Genomic DNA, 26748 nt, shown 5'->3' on the forward strand with positions numbered 1-26748 from the left:
CCCCTTTTTTCCTCCAGTCATAAGAATTGATTATCTATTTTGATTTTCTGCTGCTGGTAAGTCGCTTCAGTCGTGTCCAACTCTGTGTGACCCCATAGACAGCAGCCCACCAGGCTCCCCCGTCCCTGGGATTCTCCAGGCAAGAACACTGGAGTGGGTTGCCATTTCCTTCTCCAATGCATGAAAGAGAAAAGTGAAAGTGAAGTCACTCAGTCGTGTCTCTTAGCGACCCCATGGATTGCAGTCCACCGGGCTCCTCCGTCCATGGGATTTTCCAGGCAAGAGTACTGGAGTGGGGTGCCATTGCCTGCTCTGATTTTGATTTTCTAATCAGAAACAAATACAAATGAACAACTTTTATAAAGCAGCAACATAATTCTGTACGGAAAATACCAAGCAGGTATTTTAAGGAAATTAAGATGCTAGCTCCCTCTGTGTACTTTGCTGAAATTACCATATATTTAGTTGCTTACTACAATGCAAATATATTATAGTTCTGGAGATCAGAAATTTGAAATGGGTCTCCTGGGCTAAAATCAAGGTTTGTCAGGGATGTATTCCATTCCAGAGGTCTTGGGGACAGTTCACATTCTTGCCTTTTATAGCTTCTAGACTGGCAGCCCACTCCAGTACTCTTGCCTGGACAATCCCATGGACGGAGGGGCCTGGCGGGCTGCAGTCCATGGGGTCACTAGGAGTCGGACATGACTGAGTGACTTCACTTTCACTTTTCACTTTCATACATTGGAGAAGGAAATGGCAACCCACTCCAGTGTTCTTGCCTGGAGAATCCCAGGGACGGGGGAGCCTGGTGGGCTGCCGTCTGTGGGGTCGCACAGAGTCGGATACAACTGAAGCGACTTAGCAGCAGTAGCAGCAGCAGCAGACTCTGTCTGCTTTAGTTGGTTCACGGCCACCTTCCAACTACAACACCAGTGATGGCTAGTCAAGTCTTTCTTATATGTTCTCTCTCTGGTTCTGACTCTTGTGTCTGTCTTCTTCCTATTTAACAACCCTTGTGTTTACATTGGGCCCAGCCCACTTAATCCAGTAGAATCTCCTTATTTTAAGGTCAGCTAATTAGCAGTTCCATCTGTAGCCTTCCCATTGCCATTTAAATGTAACATATTCACGGTTTCCAGGGATTAAGATGTGGGCACTTTTGGAGGAGGAGGGATTGTTTTGCCTATCAGAGATGGTTTAACTGGAACCTATGGGTCAGGCCAACCTTGAGAGAACCTTTTCCTTGGAATTTCTACATTACTTGCTGCTGCTGCTGTTTCTATATTACTTACTTCTATAGTTTTTCTTGGAGTTCTGAAAATGAATATTCGTTCTGAAGACATAATAATTCTGTATGTATTAGACATTAGCATAATAATTTGACAGAAATGATTAGATAAGTCGACCAGGGTCTTTCCTAAATACAACTCTTTCGTGTCCAACTCTTTGTACCCCATGGACTGTCACCCACCAGGCTCCTCTGTCCATGGGGATTTTCCAGGCAAGAATACTAGAGGGGATTGCCATTTCCTTCTCAGGGAATCTTCTTGACCCAGGATCGAACTCATGACTCCTGCATTGGCAGGCAGATTCTTTATCTGCTGAGCCACCTGGGAAGCCCCTTCCTAAGTACAGTAAAGGGCAGTTAGACTTCCCAGGTGGCCCTCGTGGTAAAGAATCTGCCTACCAATTTAGTAGATGCAAGAGATGACACAGATTTGATCCCTGGGTCAGGAAGATCCTCTGGAGGAGGCAGCAACAACCAACTCCAGTATTATTGCCTGAACAATTCCATGGACAGAGGAAACTGGCAGACTACAGTCCATAGGGTTGCAAAGAGTTGGACATGACTGAGCATTATTTGAAAAGTCCTGGGTAGGGAGCGTGATCAGAAAAGGTAAGAGGTAGAAGGCATTGTTTGAAAGGGTTAGTGAGCTCAGGACAGAGAAAACAACTTGAGGGCAAAGGGCCGCTTGGGTAGAAAGTGTTACACTGAAGATGGTATTGACCCCCTAACAACATTGCCTGGAGCCAGGACTCTGAGTAAAGGAACATTAAACAATAAACCACATCTTCTTGGTGCATAAATCACTTCCAAGTAGCACAAGGCTATACCAAGATCTATTAGGGCTCATTTCATTTTATAGAAATAACAGTCACAGACCACAAGCGTATTAATGTTAAAAATGACAGCTTTCATTTATAGTGCCCATGTCAGTTTTTGTGCCTAATAATGAACTGTGTACCCTAAAAGCCCAGTTTTCCTAATGTTTCTTTTTTTATTTATTTTGAGTCAACTAAGTTCTTTATGTGAAGAAGGAAATGGCAACCCACTCCAGTATTTTTGCCTAGAGAATCCCATGGACAGAGGAGTCTGGTGGGCTGCTGTCCATGGGGTTGCACAGAGTTGGACACGACTGAGGTGCCTTAGCATGCATTTATGCATTGGAGAAAGAAATGGCAACCCACTCCAGTATTCTTGCTTGGAGAATCCCAGGGACAGAGGAGCCTGGTGGGCTGCCATCTATGGGGTCTCACAGAGTCAGACACGACTAAGCGACTTAGCAGCAGCAGCAACAAGTGCTATCTGAGGGCTTCCCTGATGGCTCAGACTGTGAAGAATCCACCTGCAATGCAGGAGACCTGGGGCGATTCCTGGGTTGGGAAGATCCCCTGGAGGAGAAAATGGCAACTCACTCTGGTATTCTTTCCTGGAGAATCCCATGGACAAAAGAGCCTGGTGGGCTTACAGTCCATGGGGTCGCAAAAAGTTGGATGTGACTGAGCAACTAACACTTTCTTTAAGTACTGTATGAAAGAAGGACACTCTTAATTTTTTTTCTCATGTAAATTAAATGATAAATAGATTCCATAATAGATTCTAGGAAATAAACTCTGAATATTGATTGAATATTGAATATCAGTCATTGGAAGGACTGATGCTGAAGCTGAAGCTCCAGTACTTTGGCCACCTGATGTGAAGAGCTGACTCATTGGAAAAGACCTTGATGCTGGGAAAGATTGAGGGCAGGAGGAGAAGGGGGTGAAGAGGATGAGATGGTTGAATGGCATCAACGGACATGAGTTTGAGCAAACTCTCTGGGAGATGGTGAAGGACAGGAAAACCTGGCGTGGTGCAGCCCATGGGGTCCCAGAATCACACACCACTGAGCAACTGAACAACTCCAATAAAAAGATACCTACTGAGTTTGACAAGGAAGAGTAAGTTCTTTTTCAGTGAACTCATTAGTTACATAGATCCCTAATCATTATGCTAACTATTGGAGCAACACCTGTGAGTTAGCTTAAAGAAAGAAGTTAGCTTAAACTTAGTTTAAAGAAACTCTTCAACTGTTTGGAAAATAGTGTATGTTATGATATGATAAAGAGTTTCTGTCTCCTCAGAAGTGGATTACTGAATTCTGCTCTTCCAGCAGGCTCAGGAACTTATTTAGGGAAGAAATGGAGATTTTAATCTCTCTGGGTTGGTTTTCTCTGCACCTTAAAGAATTATGTAGTGCTGTGGTTCTCAAGTGCTCATTTGTGTGCCACATGCTTCAGAACCACAAGGGAAGCTTTGTACAATTCCACTAGAGATTCTAGTGCCATAAGTCTGGGACAGGCCCCAGATAATTTTTGAAAGTTCCCTAGTTAATTCCAATATTTGGTAACTCTTAGTTGCATATGCCAAAGTGAACTGGAGTTAAAGCTTAGATCATTCTCATTCTCTCCTTGATGTTACTATAATACATCTTTTGAAAGTCAAAAGATCAATATTGATGAAAGAATACTAGTAAATGGTATGTCATATTTGAAGGACTGACTTTAAGGTAGTAGTCGTTGTTTAGTCAGTGTCGTATTGACTCTTCATGGACTGCAGCACGCCAGGCTTCCCTGTCCTTCACTAGCTCCTGCAGTTTGTTCAAATTCATATTCATTGATTCAGTGATGCCATCCAACCATCTCATTCTCCTTTGCCCTCTTCTCCCCTTGCCCTCAATCTTTCCCAGCATCAAGGTCTTTTCCAAAGAGTTGGCTCTTTGCATCAGGTGACCAAAGTATTGGAGCTTCAGGTTCAGCATCAGTTCTTTCAGTGAACATTCAGGGTTGATTTCCTTTAGGATTAACTGCTTTGATCTTTTTGCTGTTCAAGGGACTCTCAAGAGTCTTCTCCAGAACCATAGTTGGAAAGCATCAATTCTTTGGCACTCAACCTTCTTTATGGTCCAACTCTCACATCCTTACCTGACTGGAAAAACCATAGGTTTCACTATATGGACCTTTATTTGGCAAAGTGTGTCTGCTTTTTAATACACTATCTAGGTTTGTCACAGCTTTTCTTCCAAGGAGCAAGTGTCTTCTAATTTCATGGCTGTAGTCACTGTCTGCAGTGATTTTGTATTCCAAGAAAATAAAATCCACCACTGTTTCAATTTTCCCCATCTATTTGCCATGAAGTGCTGGGACCAGATGCTATGATCTTAGTTTTCTGAATGTTGAGTTTTAAGCCAGGTTTTTCACTCTCCTCTTTCACTTTCATCAAGAGGCTCTTTAGTTCCTCTTCACTTTCTGCCATTAGAGTGGTATCATCTGCACATCTGAGGTTGTTAATATTTCTCCCAGCAATCTTGATTCCAGCTTATGCTTCATCCAGCCCAGCATGTTGCATGATGTACTCTGCATATAAGCTAAACAAACAGGGTGACAATATACAACCTTGATGTTCTCCTTTCCCAGTTTTGAACTAGTCTGTTGTTCCGTGTCCACTGGTTCTAACTGTTGCTTCTTGACCTGCATACAGGTTTCTCAGGAGGCATGTAAGGTAGTCTGATATTCCTATCTTTTAGAATTTTCCACAGTTTCTTGTGATCCATACAGTCAAATGCTTTAGTATAATCAAGCAGAAGTAGATGTTTTTCTGGAATTGAAATTCCCATGCTTTCTCTATGATCCAGCAGATGTTGGCAATATGATCTCTGGTTCCTCCGCTTTTTCTAAATCCAGCTTGAACATCTGGAATTTCTCCATTCATATACTGTTGAAGCCTGGCTTGAGGATTTTGAGCATTACTTTGCTAGCATGTGAAATGAGTGCAATTGTACGGTAGTTTGAACATTCTTTGGCTTTGCCTTTCTTTGGAATTGGAATGAAAACCAACCTTTTTCAGTCCTGTGGCTACTGCTGAGTTTTCCAAATTTGCTAGCATATTGAGTGCAGCACTCTAACAGTACCATCTTTAAGACTTGAAATGGCTCAGCTGGAATTGCATCACATCCACTTGCTTTGTTCATAGTAATGTAGTCTTACTTTCGAGTCAAAGAATGATATTAATGATAATAATAAACAACAGCAACAAAACAATAAACACTTCCATAGCACTAGCTATGTGCCAAGTCCTGCTCCAGGCCCTTAGAGTATACTGTACTAATCACTTAATTTTCATGGCAACTGTTGAGGTAGTTACCTTATTATTGCTGTTTTATAAATGAATGGTACATACCTTGTCCAAGATCACTCAGTTAGTAGGTGTAGGAGCTGGGATACAAAACCAAGCCTTGAGCCTTAAGAAGCTATGTTCTGTCTACTATATTTCATTTTTTTTCATGATTCCATTCTGCTATGGAATGCATATATGTGACAGGAAATAGAAGAGTAAGTTGTTTAAAACCATGGACTTACAAGCAGTCTCTGTATGGTACTGGCTGAATTAGGTGAAATACTTACCTTCTTTGGGCCATGGTTTCCTCATCTAAAATAATAATAATAATAGTAAACGGATTTGAAAATATATCCCTAGGACTTCCCTAGTGGTACAGTGGTTGAGTCTTCCAATGCAAGGGGTACAAGTTTCATTCCTGATCAGAGAACTAAAATCCTGCATGCCGTGTGGTTCAGTCAAAAAGAAAAAAATAAAAGCATGTAAATAAATAAATTCCTTGTAACATGTTGCAAGATTAAGAAATGTTTGCAAAATGTTGGGCATATGCATTTTACATAATAAACACCCAGTAATTAGATGTTTTTATCATTATATCATTGTATTGTAAGTTTTGAGGCATTAAACGGTCAAGAAGCTTAAAAAATGAAAAAAATACGGCAAACGTGACTGTCTAGAATATATTGGCAGGTTAGATTTTAGCAAATATAGGGTTACATGGATAATTCAGCAAAGATTCTCAAGTGAGACAAAAGTCCTAGTGATATACAGAGATAATCTTGATGGGCCAATTTAAAGCCTCAGTAATTTTTAATATTCTTGTGGTTTGGATAGTCTTGCTAGATGGTGTGTCATGAAGTCTAAGACCGCAGATTCAAGCATCGAGGGCACTGGTGGTCCATTCTAGGGACTCTGTTGTGGGAGAGCACCAACAGGCCCTGGAAGAATTCAACAAGGTTGCACTACCCCAAGAAGATTTGGTGACAAACGAGAACACACAAGGAGGAGAGGACATGCTGAGGACTGTATAGCCTTTGAGTGGTTCTTAGTGATAAGTTGAGTGAGTCTTGTTGATCCTGAGCAGTAAGGAGGAAGAAAAGCCACCAGGGCTTGACATCTTACTTACAAGTAGTTGTTTTTTCTATAGCTAAGGAGTTGTGCAGAGCAGCATCACTCCAGTACCTATGGAAAGACTGAGTTTCCTTTGCTTCCACCCATGTACCTTCATAATTCTACTTCTTGCTCTTGTTACTCCCAGGGTTGTTTATTAAAGCAGTATATAATATACCTCTCGTTTGGACTTGGCAGTAGCCTTTGAGCTATCCTTTCTTAGTTTTCAGTATGTATTACTATGTCTGCAGCTCCATTTGTTTCTTTTACTATTATGTTCCCAAACCTCTTTGACTATAATTGCCTACTGAATAATTAATATCTAGGTTGCCAATCCATTCCTTTGCTTGTATCCCGAAGTTTCTGTACATGTATACTATGTTTCAGTCAAGTTGGACTGTTTATTGTACCCCTAACACTTTTCACTCTTAGCTGTATCTTGTGGTTTTACTCCTGAACCTAAGGCATTCTTTTAAAATGATGATCATCTCTTAAGGTACAGTTAAGAGAACAGTTGTTTTCTTGGAGTCTTCCATACTTTTTCAGGAAGAAATTATTACTCCTTTGCACTGTGCTTAGTCACTCAGCTGTGTCCGACTCTTTGTGACCCTATGGACTGCAGCCCGTAAGGCTCCTCTGTCCATGGGGATTCTCCAAGCAAGAACACTGGAGTGGGTTGCCATGCCCCACCTCCAGGGGATCTTCCCAACCCAGGTCTTACACATTATGAGCAGATTCTTTACCGACTGAGCCACCAGGGAAGCCCAAGAATACTGGAATGGGTAGCCTATCCCTTCTCCAGGGGATCTTCCTGATCTAGGAATCAAACCAGGGTCTCCTGCATTTCAGGCGGTTTCTTTACCAGCCAAGCTACAAGGGAACTCTCCAAATTTGTCTCACCTCCTCTGCTCTATTACATCTTCCTAAAAGTAGGTGAAAAAGGATTGAAGCAGACATCTTTGAATCTTCTTGGATAACATTGACATAGTGCTTTATATATAGGCACTCAATAAATAATAAATGAATAGATTAATGGAAGAGACGTTTAGTAAACTTTTGTGAAAAAGCAGTGTATACTGAAACTTTACATCATTTTGAATAATTTCATGAATTCATCCAAAAAGTACATAGTTTGTGTTAGAGCGACTTTTTAAAGTTTTGAGACTTATGAGCTTTTTCCTCTAGGAAGTGGGAAATCCTCACATTTTTAAATATAGAATGTTCATGAAATTATGATATCAATCATCTTTACAGTAGCTTATCGTATAATATAAAAGATCTTTTCTTACAGTTTGATCCTCTATTCCAAGTTCTAAACTAAATATATGTTACTGAATTATTATCAGAGAAAACAGAAAAACTCTGTCTGCTAAATTATACTTATGGCTGTTTTTCTTGTTTTTTAAAAATACATGGACAAGTATTTCAAGCACGTAAATATTATTTTAGGTAAACTAGGGAAGAATTTACTTTGTCTTTAATGTTTATGTCTTTAATATATTTAAATGTTAAATATTAAATAATCATTAAGACTATTGGATTAGTTATCTTTCACTATAATGCTGCCTAAGATTTCGCTATAATCTTTCACTATAAAACTTACTGGCTTACTATGGAGAACAGTGTGGAGATTCCTTAAAAAACTGGAAATAGAACTGCCTTATGATCCAGCAATCCCACTGCTGGGCATACACACTGAGGAAACCAGAAGGGAAAGAGACACGTGTACCCCAATGTTCATCGCAGCACTGTTTATAATAGCCAGGACATGGAAGCAACCTAGATGTTCATCAGCAGATGAATGGATAAGAAAGCTATGGTACATATACACAATGGAGTATTATGCAGCCATTAAAAAGAAAACATTTGAATCAGTTCTAATGAGGTGGATGAAACTGGAGCCTATTATACAGAGTGAAGTAAGCCAGAAGGAAAAACACCAATGCAGTATAATAACACATATATATGGAATTTAGAAAGATGGTAACAATAACCCTGTGTACGAGACAGCAAAAGAGACACTGATGTATAGAACAGTCTTATGGACTCTATGGGAGAGGGAGAGGGTGGGAAGATTTGGGAGAATGACATTGAAACATGTAAAATATCATGCATGAAACGAGATGCCAGTCCAGGTTCGACGCACGATACTGGATGCTTGGGGCTAGTGCACTGGGACGACCCAGAGGGATGGTATGGGGAGGGAGGTGGGAGGAGGGAGGAGGGTTCAGGATGGGGAACACATGTATACCTGTGGCGGATTCATTTTGATATTTGGCAAAACTAATACAATTATGTGAAGTTTAAAAATAAAATAAAATTTAAAAAATAAAATATAAACATGCAAAAAAATAAAAATAAAAAAAATAAAACTTACTGGCTTAAAAAAAAAATCTATTTTATTTGTTCTCCATCCTGTTGGTCAGCATGTTGAGCTGGGACCAGCTGGTCAGTTCTACCGGGTTTTCCTGCATCATCAGGCACTCACGTGGGCCTGGAAGGTCCAAGATGTCCACACACACACGTGAGGAGGTTGATGCTGGTCTCGGTTTGTTCTCTTTCTCCATGTAGTGTTTTATCATTAAGGATCTTCTCGTGGCAGCACTGTCTTCTAAGATAGCTAGTATGGAAGCTGAAGACTGCTTGAAGCCTAGGCTTTGAAGTCAAAAGACATCATTTCTACTACATACTGTTGCTCAGAGCAGATTATAAGTTTAGAGCAGATTTATGGGTGGGGAAATGGATTTTTCCTTTTGATGAGAGGAACAGCGAAGTCACATTGAGAAAGCACATGCACACAGACATGGGAGGATTTGTTAGGCCCATCTTTGCAGACAATGTATATTACAAGTTTTATGAACTTCAGAGTGCTATGGGTTAATCCTCAGTTGTCTTTTGTTTTCTCTGAAAAAGTCCATGGAAAACTGGTTGTTTCCAAAGTTTTTTGCTCTGTGATGACTATACTGCCTTTGGCTTAAATAGATTTTGTTGGGGAGATTTGAAAATAAGACCTCTGTTCTACCTACACCCATCCCCTGATGCCCTGCAAAGAATCTTGTTCAATTCATCTGGAGTGGGCCTAGTCATTAGCATTTTTAAAAAGCTTTCTGTATTGTTCTAATAATGTGCAGCCAGGGTTTTTAACCATTATACCAGACAGTGTTCTCTTTGTACTGCTGATTATCTGAATTTTAAAAAGTAGGCAGTGCCTATCTTATATCAGAAATTACATGATTGACAGAGCAGTTTGTTGCCTTATTGATTTTCAAATTATCCCTCTTATTTAAAACAAAATGAAATACTAAAAATAAGAATTAAAACAGCCAGTGCAAATAATTTTTAAAGGGAACCGTAAATAAAAGACATTCAAAAATTAAAATAATGAGAAAGTAATAATAATTACTATTGAGAAGAATAATAGTTATAAGTGACACAGTGGGCCAGATTTTGCCTATGGGCTCTTGTACACATCCTCCACTAATAATTGATAAGGGAATCACGTTCACGCCTCTGAGAAGAGACTTTAGACCAATGGGTATAGGGTGATATGGACCAAAACTCTGTGAAGGAAAATGGGTTGTGGTGGTGGCTAAAAGAAATGAGTACAGCAATTGTGCTGAAGAGTGCGGAGTCACAGAATGTTAGAACCAAAAGGCCCATGGAAATGATCTAGTTTGCCACTCTGTCTGTTTTTTTTTCACCACCGTTAGAATTGAGACTCACTGTCCTAAATAATCGCCTTTCATTCTGAATGAATGCTGTCAACCATTTCAGAAAACCTGTTTTTCTGCTTGGCCTGTAGTTGAGGGGAGGTAGCATAGCACACTGGACAGAGAACCAGAAGCCCCAACAGGCTGAAATTTGAATCCTGGCTCCGCTGACAGTGTAGCTCTGTAGCCTTGGCTGCTTACTTCACCTGATCCTTGGTTTCCTCTACGTGTTTAGTGCCTCATCCACAAAAAGTAAGATTTATGTGGATATATGTAACTGACATCTTTTCCTCTCCATTTGCCATTCAGTTAGTAAAGAATTTTTTCCTTTTAATGAAAGATTAATAGCTTGGTCACTGGCTTTCAAAGTCATGGTCTTAACTGGCTGGGCTTTCTGGATAACAGTTACCCTTTCTTATTTTACCTTAATTCTGAGAATATGTTTGTTTAAGATAATTTTAAATGCTGTCTCATAATGTTAAATGAAAAACAGAACAGGCTATACATGTATGTTTACAGATAATTTAATTGCCACCATGAAAAAAAATGAAAGAAAACATACCAAAATTTTACAGAGATTTCCTTTTTCTTCCAAATACCTAAAATAAATGTGATTTCTTTTCATAGTGATGTTGAATCCACCTGCAATTCTAAAGTTTTCTAAGCCAACCAACCCCAGTGTTGACTTCTTACTCCTTTTCCTGAATTTTCTATCTAAATTTGTAGTGCAAGCATGCTAAGTCACTTCAGTCATGCTCAACTCTTTGCGACCCCACGGATTACAGCCCACCATGCTCCTCTGTCTCTGGAATTCTCCAGGGAAGAATACTGGAGTGCATTGCCATGCCCTCCTCAAGGGGATCTTCCCAGCCCAGGGATGGAACTCACATCTCTTACATCTCCTGCTTTGGCAGATGGGTTCTTTACCACCAGTGTCACCTGGAAAGTCACCAAATTCATCGTATCTTATAAGCAGTTGTCAGAGAAACATGGACGTCTGTTTTCTCTATTACCCATGTTATTACACTTTTACACACTTGGTTATTAAATTTGATTTTTTCTACTTTTAAACTGTATCTTTTCTTCTACTCCCACTGTTCAAGGCTCTTGTTCAAACCCTTATTATCTTATTCATTGTTGTTGTTCTGTCACTAAGTCACGTCTGACTCATTTGCAACCCCATGAACTATAGTCATCCTGTTCCATGGGATTTCCCAGGCAAGAATACTGACGTGAGTCACCATTTCCTTCTCCAATCTTATTCTTGATTTACATCTAAAACATACCTGGTCACCATAGTCTTTTACTTAAAAATCTGTGAATCTCCACTTATGAAGGATAGTTTCTAAACCCTAGCAGAACACTTGTTGTTGTTCAGTCACTCAGTCATGTCCAACCCTTTGCAACCCCATGGACTGCAACACATCAGGCTTCCCTGTCCTTCACCATCTCCCGGAGCTTGCTCAAACCCATGTCCATTGAGTTGCTGATGTCATCCAGTCATCTCATCCTCTGTCATCCCCTTCTCCTCCTGCCTTCAGTCTTTCCTAGCATCAGGGTCTTCTGCGAAGAGTCAGCTCTTCACATCAGGTGGCCAAAGTATTGGAGCTTCATCCTCAGTCCTTCTAATGAATATTCAGGACTGATTTCCTTTAGGATTGACTGGTTTGATCTCCTTGCAATCCAAGGGATTCTCAAGAGTCTTGTCCAACACCACAGTTCAAAAGCATCAACTTGCTCCTGTCCAAAACATCTATTGAGACTTTCAGTTCATGATTCATTAAATAATACAAACACTTAACTTCATCAAAAGGTCCTTGAAACTAGTCCTGACCAAAATGTCCATGGAGACATTTGGTCCATGATATCTTAAATAATATAAACACTTAACTTCATTAAAATTGTATTTATGAAAAACAAATTGTATTTATGTTATTTTTATTGTGCTTCATGATGAATTTTCGATTTTATATTTATTCTTGTTCTTCTCCATCATGAAGTTTGGCAAAATTGCTCTTAAGTTGTTGAACAGTTACTCTCAAGTATACTGTGCAAGACAGCAAAAGAAACACAGATGTATAGAACAGTCTTTTGGACTCTGTGGGAGAGGGTGAGGATAGGATGATTTGGGAGAATGGCGTTGAAACATGTATATTATCATATGTGAAACGAATCGCCAGTCCAGGTTCGATGCATGATACAGGATGCTCGGGGCTGGTGCACTGGGATGACCCAGAGGGATGGGATGGGGAGGGAAGAGGGTGGGGGTTCAGGATGGGGAACACGTGTACACCCATGGCTGATTCATGTCAATGTATGGCAAAACCACTACAGTATTATAAAGTAATTAGCCTCCAATTAAAATTAAATAAATTTATATTAAAAAATTCAACAGTGAAAAAAATTTAAAAATAATGTATTTTATTGACATAAAAAACAGTATACTGTATATCAACTTGATTATTGGCTTTATATTCATTAAATCTCTTAACAATTTCATTGTTACAAATTTGACTTTGTCAGTATTACCATGAAGTTGCTAGCTATAGTTGAATGTGACCAGCAAGAACCTGAGTGATTGTTTATTACTTCACTGTTGTCTATTAATACTTCAGTAAATCTCCAAGTTCAAGAATGATGCTCTGCCATCAGCTTGTGAAAGTTGCTTTGCCAACCTTTCACTGCATGTTCATCCTGTGATTGCTATTGGGTACAAATATATAAAGATTCCAAGTTTCTGATGGAAATCATAGAGCTTATGATTTTGTTTGCCCCTGCCAAATCTTCCTTGGCTATACACTTTCTCAACATAATCCACTAAGTCATCTAAATTTTCCTCTGTTTTCTCCATAATATACTCAAAAACTTCATTTATGTCTTGTACAAATGGGAGCCCAAACAACATGGATTCACACTTACAGGTATAACTTTCCATTGTCGTATACTCAGCTTCTTAGACCCAAAGAAACTATTTGATTACAGTGATTGTGAAAAGTGAAGCAAACATTCTTTTGCTTGTGTGTTGGATAGAAGTAGTTGAATTACATTCATATTTATAATCTCAGAATTCCATCATGCATAATGAACGATTAACGTTGAGATTTCTTTTCCACACAAATGCACATACTTTGTCACATAGATGGATAGATAGACCAGGCAGTCTGTGTCTTCTCACGTTCGTATTGTTAGCATATAAATCACTGATGTAAGATAATACAGGACTACAGTGTGCATAGTAAATAGCTCAAGTGAACTGTGTTAGTGCCCTTTTGAGGTGCTGTCACTGACTGAGGTTTCAGCTCTATGAATCATTTTTTCAAGAAGTTTGGGGCTTCCCTGGTGGCTCAGATGGTAAAGAATCTGCCTGCAGTGTAGGAAACCCAGGTTTGATCCCTGGTTAGGAAGATCCCCTGGAGAAGGAAATGGCAACCCACTCTAGTATTCTTGCCTGGAGAATTCCATGGACTGAGGAGCCTAGCAGGCCATAGTCCATGGGATTGCAAAGAGTCAAGACACGACTGAGCGACTAACCCTTGGGAAGAAGAAAGAGCAGCATCTAATGTGCCAGGGAACTTGGTCAGATAGCAGTGTGAGGGGAACAGATCATGGCCCTGGTTACAATTTTACTTAGCTCAACAGGCTAAGAGCTCAGCCTGTTGATTTAAGGGGTTTGTTTGTTTGTTCGCTACAATCATGAATTAGTGTTTCTCTGATTTAGGGTGTGAAGGTATTCTTACATTCTGCATGTATGAGAGTAGCAAAAAAGGAAGAGTTCATTTATGCCTTGAGAATACATGGTTACAGTCAGAATTTTTTTCAGAGCTCTCTAAACTCTTTGACCCAAATGATGGATTTCTTGACTAAATTGATATAAATTGATTTCTTGACTCACTAATGGGTTGGAATCTGCTGTTTGAGAAACACTGCTTTGAAGTTCTTTGATAAATTGTGATTGTGGCTTCTCCTTTTGGATCCTACATCTTATACCTCTTTTCAAAATGAGCCAGGCTAGTCAGTTTGTGAGTATTAAAAGTCATTTGATTTTCCTGCCTCTGTTGCTGCTCAAAATTGTACAGCAGTACTTCTCAGTAGACTTATTGCAAAAAAAAATAAGTTCAAGTGAGGAATTCAGTTCAATTCAGTAGATTTGTTGAGCAAGCTCCTGCCATGTGCTAGGCCCTATACTGGGCACTGAAGATGTGGGCATGAATTAAGCGTGATGTTTTTCTTCTGGGGAACCTAGGTTACTGAAGAGGAAAAGATGGAAATAAGTGTAATGATGGGTCTGTTATGAGGTGCACAAGGAGTACAAAGGAGGTAGTCAGTTTTCCTTGAGAAAGACTGAAAATGTTTCACAGGGAACATGCTTGAGCTGAGTCTGGAAAATGAATAGATAGTAAGTTATCTTTAAAGATGCAAGGTTTTTGCTGACTAAACAGGGTGGCAAAGAGCAGCCCAGGCAGTGAGAGTAAAGTCTTCACAAACGCAGAGGCACGAGTTAGCCTGGTGCTTTCTTGGTCCTCACTCTTGTTCACTGTGAGAAGACAAAGACTGGTAGCTGGTGGGGACAAGCTCAGTGACGAACTTAACAGGCTTTGCTGACGGGACCAACAGGTTTAAATTTTAGGACGATTATTCTTTTGGGCACATGTGGAGATTGAGACAGATTGTTTGGAATCCAGAATATCAAAAAGGAGACTGTCAAATAATCTGAGGAGGGCTTTAAATAAGGCAGTATTTGAAAGGATGGAGAGAAACAATGGTAGAGGACCTAAACCAAGGTCAAATTTGAGAAATAAAGAAACATCAATGTTTCAAACTTGAGTTAGCCAAACATATATTAATTGAATATTCTAGAAACTGAAAATTGATCATCCTTAGCAGTCCATTGAAGCACCATATTACCAAGAAAATTGTCTCAGCCACAGATTATTATAATTTTGACTGAGTCTGATATTATTAACTAATAATATGTTTATATCTTCTGATTTGTTCCTAGAAAGATCTGAGAAATACAAATACATATCAGAATATATTTTTTAGTAAGGAAATATGTGGAAGGATAAGCAAGGATAGCTGAAATAAGATGAAGCTATGGGAAAGGTTGGTACACAAACTATAAGTAGCCATTACAAAGAGAAATGACTTAGATACACAACTCACAGTACCCATGAAATGAAAGCCAATTGCTTAGGAAACGCATATTTTTGGTACCGCCGAGAAGTCATCTCTCTTAAGTCCGTCATTTAAAAAGAGGATATTTGAAGTGGTTAACCATGTCATTAGTAGCGTTCTTTGTAGTAAGTAGAAAAATAAATTTTGGAGAGCTGTTTTCATAGTGAGCGTTAAGGTAAGTCCAAATCTGCAAGGAACCAAAAGTGTCATCAAAGTACATAACTCTTGTCCATTTACCCAGGAGTGTTCGAGTAACCACATGATGTCAGGTTGTGTTGTGTGCTAAACACTGAGAATACAACAGAGAGCAACACAGGCAGGTGCCTGTTGCCCTCAACGGAGCATGGGCTCTATTAGCGGAAATGTTGTATTTGTAGAGAATATTAATTTTGTATAGTGTAGGGAACAGTATTACAAGGGCAGTATGGGGTTCCTGAGTACTTATAGCCATGGAGTTTAGGGGATCTCAGATTTAGTCCCTGAGGAAGTGTTGCTGTGGTAAAAGCTGTTTTTTTCACCAGTGCAAAAATAGTGCTCCAAGTAGACAGTGGCGGGGACTTCAGGGTTATACTCTCTTGCTAATATTCTAGTAATCAGTTATGGACAAGTCTTTGGGTTTTAACTGTGAACCAAACTGGAGATAGGGTCCCAGTATAATAATTAGTTTGCTGCTGCTGCTGCTGCTGCTAAATCACTTCAGTCGTGTCTGACTCTGTGCGACCCCATAGATGGCAGCCCACCAGGCTCCCCCATCCCTGGGATTCTCCAGGCAAGAACACTGGAGTGGGTTGCCATTTCCTTCTCCAATGCATGAAAGTGAAAAGTGAAAGTGAAGTCGCTCAGTGTCCGACTCTTCGCGACCCCATGGACTACAGACTACCAGGCTCCTCCACCCATTTAGATAAATTTAAAATATGAAGAATAATATTGGCAACATTTGATTGCATCATCTCATTTTTAAGGTACTTTTAAATGTCTTAATTTGTTCTCTGAAAACAGTCTGTATATGTCCTTAATCCTGATGTAAGAATGATACACTCTTGTTAAACAGCATATAGGCAGTCATGTCTAGAACAGTAAATGAGAACAGGCAACAGGAGGCATCACAAATGGTTAGTTATTAATATATAGTGCCTACCTTGCCTCACTTTCTGTGTTGGTTTACTATTCTGCTTTTCTCCTAATGACACTTTCTTCTTCTTTTCTTCCTTTTCTTATAGCAGTTTATATCTCCTGTCAGTATGCCTTAAGAATCTATGCATATTTTTTCTCTCTTGGACTATCTTTCTCTATATTTATATAATTATTCACTTGTCTATTTCTCTATAATTTAAACAGTCAACTGTTTAGTCTTTATTATATTATAGAAAAAATGAAACCTTATTGTAAAAAGAACACAGAAAGCAAAAGGACAAATGAAATCAACTGTGATCCCACCAGTAATAACTGCTATTAACAAAATTTCCTGTCATTCTATATTTTGTACATTTTCTGTTGCTCCTTTTTACAAAATGAAGTCAAATTGTATGTATTATTTTAAAACTGCTCTTATCTCAGTAATTATATTATGATCTCTTTCCATGTTAGTATATATGCTTCTGTGATGTTTTAAGTAGCCAGATGGTATTAAAACGAATTAAAGTATATTGGGCAATTGTTGAACGTATTTAAATGACATACTTATACCTAAAGTTATTGTGTGTATCTAGGATTATTTCCATAGAATAAATTCTGTCTAGACATAAAATGATTCATCAAGTGATATGCAGAATTTGAAGGCTGTTGATACTCATTGCTAAATTGCCGTGGAAAGATTGCCATATGCGGTCTAACTGCATGAAGTATCTTTATATTACTATGGATTATGAAAACATTTTAAGTCTTCCCACATGGTGAAGCAATGTCATTATGAGATAATATTAGAAAGTAAAGCTAATAGGGTTAAAGGATCAAAAATCATTAAAATGACATTGCAGAAATCAGTAGTGGCCTTGGCAGTGTAAACAATGTGTGCTGCTGCTGCTGCTAAGTCACTTCAGTCGTGTCCGACTCTGTGTGACCCCATAGATGGCAGCCCACCAGGTTCCCCCGTCCCTGGGATTCTCCAGGCAAGAACACTGGAGTGGGTTGCCATTTCCTTCTGCAGTGCATGAAAGTGGAAAGTGAAAGTGAAGTCACTCAGTCGTGTCTGACTCTTTGCAACCCCATGGACTCCAGCCTACCAGGCTCCTCCATCCATGTGACATAAGCTTATTTATAAAGTTTCTATTCTATAAATAGAAAAAATGATATTTCTGATTTTATAGTATTCTGCATTTACCCCCCATTTACATATGAAAGAACTGATATACGAAGAGGTAAAAACATGTCCAGTGTTCTACTGTTGATACATGGCAAAGCTGTGGTTCCAGACCACATCAGTCCAATTTCAAGGCCTGTGTCTCTTCCTGAGAAAAGTTCAGGATGACTGCCTTGCCATGCTGTTGAGGTGATTAAATGATACATGCCTTGTGTAGTAAAGGCCTTCAATAGTTACTGCTACTATTGAAAGGAAAGTAAAAATAAGAAATTTAGTAAAACCTCGAGAGTTGATAGGCATATAGAATACTGGAAATTGAGATTTAAAGGTAAGATATTATCAGTTCTCTTTTGTTTTTCTTCTTACACGTTCCATCTCCAAGTAACACCAGACAGCATAAACTGCTATTCCAGCCTTTGTATCTGGACAGATGGATTCTGAATTTTATCATTTTCAGTGATTTAGAAGACTGACAGATCTTCTGACAAGACACATTGGATCTGATTTGCTAGACCTAAAGAGGAAAATTCACAGATCTCTTTCAGTTGATTTGCACAAAAATACCACTAGCTCAGCTGGTAAAGAATCTGCCTGCAATGCAAGATACCCTAGTTCAATTCCAGAGTTGGGAAGATCCCCTAGAGAATGGATAGGCTACCCACTCCAGAATTATGGGAATTCCCTGGTGGCTTAGATGGTGAAGAATCCACCTGCCATGTGGTAGATCTGTGTTCGATCCCTGGGTTGGGAAGATACCCTGGAGGAGGGCATGTATTCTTCAATTTTTGTATACATGTTTTCTCCAGTATTCTTGCCTGGAGAATCCCCATGGACAGAGGAACCTGGTGGGCTACAGTCCATGGGATTGCAAAGAGTCTGACACAATTGAGTCACTAAGCACAGCACACACATCACTAAAAGTATATGGAAGAATCCCTAAATAAGCAAAAGCAGTCCTTGTGCAATTGGTGTTAGGTGCTTTATGCACCATAATATTAGTAATATATTTAAGTGGCAATGATGGTGATGATAGCTGTTAACACCTACTGAGCACTTCAATGACAGGCGCTGCTCTGAGGTTTTATAGATACAAAATATTTAAAGGAGTGATAAAGAATCTGCCTGCCACTGCAGGAGACCCAGGTTGGATCCCAGGGTCGGGACGATACCCCGTAGGAGGAAATGGCAACCTGCTCCAGTATTCTTGCCTGAAAAATTCCATGGACAGAGGAACATAGTGGGCTACAGTCCATGGGGTCTCAAAGAGTTGGACACGACTGAGCACACAAGCACTAGGGCCTTTGGATCAGTCAATCACTTCAGTCACTCAGTCATGTCCAACTCTGGGACCCCATGGACTGCAGCACGCCAGGCTTTCCTGTCCATCACCAACTCCTGGAGCTGATCAAACTCATATCCATTGACTCAGTGATGCTATCCAACCGTCTCATCCTCTGTCGTCTCCTTCTCCTCCTGCCTTCAATTTTTCCTAGCCTCAGGGTCTTTTCCAATGGGTCAGTTCTTCATATCAGGTGGCCAAAGTATTGGAGCTTCAGTATCAGTCCTTCCAATGAATATTCAGGATTGATTTCTTTTAGGATGGACTGGCTTGATCTCCTTTCAGTTCAAGGGACTCTCAAGAGTCTTCTCCAACACCACAGCTCAAAAGCATCAATTCTTCAGCGCTCAGCTTTCTTTATGGTTCAACTCTCACATTCATACATGACTACTGGAAAAACCATGGCTTTGACTGTATGGACCTTTGTCAGCTAAGTAATGTCTCTCCTTTTTAATATGCTGTCTAGGTTGGTCATAGCTTTTCTTCCAAGGAGCAAGTGTCCTTTAATTTCATGGCTGCAGTCACCATCTGCAGTGATTTTGGAGCCCAAGCAAAGAAAGTCTGTGACTGTTTCCATTTTTCCCCATCTATTTGTCATGAAGTGATGGGATCAGATGCCATGCATGATCTTAGTTTTCTGAATGTTGAGCTTTAAGCCAAATTTTTCACTCTCCTCTTTCACCTTCATCAAGAGGCTCTTTAGTTCTTCACTTTCTGCCATAAGGGTGGTGTCATCTGCATATCTGAGGCTATTGATATTTCTCCCTGCAATCTTGATCCCAGCTTGTGCTTCATCCAGCCCAGCATTTCTCATGATGTACTCTGCATATAAGTTAAATAAGCAGAGTGACAATATACAGCTTTGACGTACTCCTTTACCAATTTGGAACCAGTCCATTATTCCATGTCCAGTTCTATCTGTTGCTTCTTGACCTGCATACAGATTTCTCAGGAGGCAGGTAAGGTGGTATGATATGCCCATCTCTTTAAGAGTTTTCCACAGTTTGTTGTGATCCACACAGTCAACAGCTTTGGTGTAGTCAATAAAGCAGAAGTACATGTTTTTCTGGAACGCTCTTGCTTTTCTGTTGATCCAACAGATGTTGGCAGTTTGATCTCTGGTTCCTCTGCCTTTTCTCAATCCAGCTTGAACATCTGGAAGTTCTTAGTTCACGTACTGTTGAAGCCTGGCTTGGAGAATTTTGAGCTTTGTTAGCATGTGAGATGAGTGCAATTGTGCAGTAGTTTGAACATTCTTTGGCATAGCCTTTCTTTGGGATTGCTCATATAGTATTGGTAATAGACACTGAAAAGTACAATGGATCAGGGTTGCTTATTCATAAAACTCAGTGTTTGGCCCTCAGAAAAGGACTTGATAATTCCCTCTAGTTCATTCTCAACAGATTGGAGCTATACATTTTTCAATATATTCTAATTTTTTTCCTAACAATTCATTTTTTTTTATGCAATTGTTTTTATTAATTCAACTCTAAAGATTGACTGCAGCAATTTTTGGATGGTTGACACCTTAGATTAACACTAATTATGTTGCTATAAATTTGGTTCAGGGTCAGAATGGGAATCAGGAAAGAGGGAGAACAATAGAAACAAAAATCTTCAAACACTGAAATGAAGAAATACTTTTTTCCCTAATCTAGTAATTTACGTAAATATTCTAAGTTTACATTTTTAGCTCTTTATGGTTCCACATGCTTTATACCCTCTAAGCACATTAATCTTTTCAGGCCTGCATTTATGTTTTTCAGATTTTGAAGCATGACCTTTGCTTCTAGTTTTTAGGAGTCAGGATAAAATAATAGTGTTAAGCATGGGCTCTGGAAACAGATTGTGGGTTTTATTCCTGCCTATTTTCCATTATTTAATTAACTTTAAATACATATAAAATCTCTGTGCCTTAATTTCTTTGCTAAAATGGGGCTAATACTACCTACCATTTATGGTGGCTTATGAGGATTTCATGAGCTAATAAATATAAAGTGCAAAAAAACAAGTTAGCCACAGTAACAGTAAGCAACCAATATAATAAATATAATAATAGAAAACTAATACTGATTCTTAATGAAAAGTATCTTGGAATATTTGTATCTTTAAGACTTTTTAGTTTTCAAGTAAATAGTAGCTTTAATTGTCTGAGAGAAAGCATTAATAAGGAGTCTACCCTTAAGCCATGTCTTTAGCTTGATGTACATCTGAGGGATTCTAACCAGTACAGAGACTGTTAAGGGAAGATGTGCCTCCTCTTCCTCGGTATGAAAAAAATAAAATTATTTGGGGGAGTTATTTATTAAAATAATAAAGCCTCCTATTCAAATTTAAATTTTCAACCTATGGGTATTTGCTCTATATTATGTTTTGAAGTTTAAATGTAGAATATAAACTTAATTTTTGTCATTGTATAATATATGTAAAAAGTTTTGTTTTTGTTTTATCAAAGCAAACTGAAGTATCACTTAGCTTTTTTCCCTTGTCCACATGTGAACTCCTGGTCTGAGCCACTGTAGGAAGACGTCATTTGTTATTTGGTGGCATCTTTTACTGGAACTCCTAGAAGGCAGCAATTCTTCAGTTGTATTTTTACCTAAACCCTATTAGGAGCTAAATAAATATCTTTTAAGTAGATCTGTTGAAGGGAAAAATACTTGAAAGATATTAAAGGGTCACTTTTGGGGAAAAGTCAAGTATATTATTACTTTCAAGGCTTAAAATATATAGTACAGAGTACAACATGCATCACTGCTGAAGAAATCTTAACAATTTGATTTGCAGATGTATTTTTATAGTTGTTGCATGTATCCTGAAGGAGCTATCTGAATAAAGACCCAAATAAATAAATTCACCTTAATTTATATCTTTTTCTGGGGTAAAAGCTGTATCTCCTTAAAACCCAATATACAGGAATAACTGATAGGGAATTTTCTTTTAAACATTAAATCTTTGTTTTTCTTTTAGAATATTGACTTCCTGTAACCCTCCTAATGCGTCTTATATTCAAAACCTTTAGAAGAACAGTTAGTTCCTATTCAATCTCTAGGTATACCTTCAACTTTTTAAAATTTGATGTTCTAGAGTGTTTTCTGTGTCATTAAACATTTCCCTTTATAATTAAATATCATATGAGAATATGTTAAATACGATTTCATCCATACCCCACTATTGAAAACTTAGATTATCTTCAAGTTTTGGTTATTATAAGTTGGCATCCTTAAATTTAAATCTTTGTGTTCTGAGTATCTTGTCCACTTTGCTTAAGGTAAATTCCTAGGTTCAGGATTGTTAGGATGCTAGTTTAGTACATATTACCAAATTATATCCTAGAACGATTAAACCAGTTTATTCTCTTATGAGTAGTCATTGTACTGCATGTTTAAAAATACTGAGTAACTGTGTATAGAGTTCTGCCTTAACTGCCGTTTGACCACTTCAGGGTGTTTTTGTTCTGATTTAGAGCCTTCCATGTGCCCACTATCTCCAAAGGTCCTGAAGCTAATATGCAGACCCAAGAGTCAAAGCAGAAATCTGGTGATAACTTATCATCTTCTTAGACATGGCATCAGCAAGAGATCAGTTAAATCATTTAAAAAAGAAAAAAACAGCCAACTCTACTATCAGTCAGGTTCTGTTTTAAGCATTTTACACATATTAGCACATACTAGTTCTTATAGCTGCCCTGTAAAGTTTGTGCTGTTATTATGCCTTCTTTTTCGATGAGAAAAGTGATTCATATGTAAAGGGACTGAGTAGCTTACTTAAGATCTGAATTTGGGAAATATAAATCTAAAACCAGTGTATTTGTGTTCTGGAAAAATGTGTTTATTCATTTGCTTTTATTAAATTAATTTTATTTAAAGCCAAATAAAACATTCAGATAAGGGGACAAAACAAATTATTTTCTAATGTTTGCATATATTTAAGTAGAATAATTTTGCCCATACTATTCTCTAGCCTTTTTTCTTATCAACAGTATTTTGTAAACATTCTCCCATGTCATTAGCTGTAAAGCTATATATATCAATATTTTATTCACTACCTAGTATTTTACTTTATAGATGAAATAAAATAAAATAGTATATTTTATGGACATACCATAATTTATTTAGCCAGTCCCCAACTTTGGTCACTTTGATAACAAGCACAGACTTTTTGGCTGACATAACTTAATTGTATACATATACCTTCAATCTTGTCACTTCCTCAGATTAAACTCCCACGTGTTGTTTAACTTCCATCCTTGCTCCTGTCCAGTTGTTACACTATATTTATCCTCTGAAAGATTGTCAAGTCTTTTAGGTGGACATCTCCAGTTTACATCTCCGGCTAGGGAGATTGGATCTCCTCAGTAAGAGACTTCAAAGTTCTTAATATTCAAATTTGTCTTTTTTTCCCCAATCTCAAATATAAGTTGAAATTTTTATAATTTTGAAGGTTAACTTTATAATGGTGATTGATACTTTGTGGGTATTTTGTTTGCTTTTAGTTTTGGAAAATTTACCATTGCTTTTCCTACCAGTTAAATATAACAGTATTTTTTAAAGAAACAACTAGGGTATTATCTTAACTCATGTAATATAGGCATCCCAGATGCCTTTGCAAATAGTGTATTTTCGGACTGCTTACCCAAAGCCAGATCCTTGGACAAGTACCATCAGCATCATCTGAGAACTAGTTAGAAATATACTATCCTGGGCCCCTCTCTACTTACTGAATCAGAATCTGCATTTTGGTAAGCTCCCCAGGTAATTCATGTGTTCTTTAATGTTTCAGAATCATTACTTTAGGTTGTTTTTTTCCCAGCTCCCATCTGTCGTTTATAGATAGCTCACTTTGCTCATGGATGTAAGCAAAAGATGTACGGCTTTTGCTGTACTCTGCATTTTCCTGTACGCGGCATTTTCCTGTCTGCTAGTAAATACTGCCCCTTTTTTGGAAGAACTTGATTTTTTTTTATATGTCTGATTCCAAACAAGAGAGAACTGTTTTATGAGGTAATTGTCTTTTAAAGTATTGTTCCCCAGTTGAGTTAGAAGCTGTTGTATTGATTGTGGCATTTGAGAGCAAGCTGAATTATTAATTTGGCTTCATTTGGCAGGTAAAAACATTTTAAAATCAGAGATCTTATGAAACATGGTGCCCTCTGTCACGGAGCTGTTCTCTTTCTCTTGAAGATATGCTAGTGCTAATAAATATTTTATAATGTCTCTGCCTGGATATAAGTAAGTAACCATCATTGTAGAACAACCATTATATTCATGCTTACTTTGAAATGCTTACTTGGAAAATGCTTACTTTGAAAATTCATTGTTTCAAAGCAAACAAATGGGCATTTTTAATGAGAAATATGATAAAAGTTCTATTTGAGATTACAGTTATTTACTGAATATAACAAAGTATATTTGAGGGTGTTACCTTTTCAAATCTTAGATGAAACTGCTAAAGCACTACTCATCCATCAAAATACACAGTTATCCTCCCCCCGTCCCCCGCTTTAAATCAGAAACTAAATAAATTTGAACACAGGTTTGATGATAGTTTCTCTGTGGGTTCTTATTCCTCACTGTCTGAACTCAGGAACCAGATACATTCAAATAGCAAGTGGTACTTATATCCTTCTTCCTCATTAACCATCAGCGTAATAAATACACATGGGACTGTAATATATAGCAGCATTTCACAGTTAACCTTCCACAAAAATATTAGCCTGTATTTTCATATGTACTGTGCTAAGTCACTTTGGTAGTAGTATATCAAATATGAAAATATTCTGTAAACTATATCTTTTTTGACACTCAAAACACAGATCAGTATAGTTAAGACTCTGAATTAATCATCTGTGAAATAAAGCTGTTCAATTGTGTTTTAATCAAGCATTCTAACACAACTATAAAATAAGGGCCAGCAGGTCATATGCCAAAATGAAGTGGACCTATTTTGTCTATAATAGAGACTATGAGAGCCTTAGGGACTTCTGTGGTAGCTCAGTTGGTAAAGAATCTGCTTGCAATGCGGGAGACCCCAGTTCAATTCCTCCGTCGGGAAGATCCCCTATAGAAGGGATAGGCTACCCACTCCAGTATTCTTAGGCTTCCCTGGTGGCTCAGATGTTAAAAAATCCACCTGCAATGAGGGAAACCTCGGTTGGGAAGATTCCCTGGAGGACGGCATGGCAACCCACTCTAGTATTCTTGCCTGGAGGGTCCCCATGGACAGAGGAGCCTGGCGAGCTATAGTCCAGGGGGTCTCAAAGAGTCAGACATAACTGAGCAACTAAGCACACACAGCATGAGATCCTTAACCAGGATGAGCCTCAGATACCTCATTCATAAACTAGATTTTAGAGTTAAATATGCTGATATGTGTCAGAATGCCTGATACACACAGGCACTGGTTTTACCTTCCCATTGGAAACTTGGTGACGGCTGCGTTAGAACTTTAACTGGTGATTATTCACTTAAAGTGGGATTTACTGTACAATCATCCCTGATTTCTCTCTGATGGAATCACTGGTCACTTGTCTCCTCATCCTCTCTGCCACAGCAGTGCTGGTCCCCTCAGTGTCTTTAGCACACACCAAGCATTTATTGTTCCTTCTACCCAGAAGGATCCGCCCTGGAATATCCATGAGTGTCCTGCTTCATTCACGTCTCTACTCAAAAGGCACTTACTTAGAGAGACCTTATCTGATGACCCTAAGTAACCCTTCACATACGTTCTCTATTTTCTTACAGTTTATTTTTATTTATGGTGCTTATTACCACCAAGTATATATTTGTTTTATTTTTTGTCTATCCCCACTAGAGTATAAGCTCTACAGGAAAAAAAGATCTTTTGGGGTTGTATTCACTGCTGTGCATATAGGAATTCAGTATGAATAAATGAATGAGCAACAAACATTTTATTAAAAATATAGAAATTAGATTTCTTTTGAGGCTTCTCCTAGTTGTATTTTTAGCATCTAATACATAATTTTGGAGCTGTATCAAATGCAATCATGACAGACCTATTTGTTACACTAATTTAGTACCTCTTTCCAGCCTCCTCCTCCCTTGCCTGCCTTTACTTTGGAGGACCCCTCCACCCCAAAAAATAGAACAAAGCACATCCTGAAAACAAACTTTTCCAATCTCCCTTGTAGCTCATTGACTATGGGACATAATACAGGTCAATGAGAAATAGGCAGAAATCTCCCAGGACCTTCCTGAAAAGCTTTTTCTTGTGTGCAAAAGAGACAGATGTGGCTGGTCTGGATGCTTCCCCTTCTTCCCGCCTTAAACATCACAATGTCTAAAGCTAGGACAGCCATCTTGTAGCCTGCAATTTCAGATTTCTTAATGGATGAGAAAATAAACCCCTATCTGTTTAAGCTACATGTAATCAGTTTTTCTGTTTGTTGTATTTGAAAGCTTTCTTAACCATACAGAAATCTGGGAGACGAGGATAAGCTCAGCACCTGGCACACAGGAGATAGACTTTTAATTACAGCAGCTATTATTATACCGGTTTATGCTTTTGAGTGTTAAGGAATGAAAAATGGTCACATTCTAAATAGTTTTAACCACCAAAGCAACCTAATGAATTTGCTGTCCTTAATTTTTAGTGTTATACTAATGTTCTAAATTAAGGATATAAAAAAATTAACTTTCCTGGACGTGAAGTTTAT

General features: G+C 38.5%; 1 protein-coding gene across 12 annotated transcripts in view; it reads left to right on the forward strand.

Annotated features, from left to right (window-relative positions):
• Positions 1-26748, forward strand: part of RNF180 (ring finger protein 180) — a 305462-nt gene that overhangs the window by 110602 nt on the left and 168112 nt on the right. The gene's annotated exons all lie outside the window — the stretch shown is intronic.

The sequence above is a fragment of the Bos grunniens genome, chromosome 20 (genome assembly GCF_055505025.1).
Source record: "Bos grunniens cultivar Pamir isolate PY7600 chromosome 20, Bosgru_T2T1.0, whole genome shotgun sequence".
In the NCBI taxonomy this organism is placed as follows: Eukaryota; Metazoa; Chordata; class Mammalia; order Artiodactyla; family Bovidae; genus Bos; species Bos grunniens.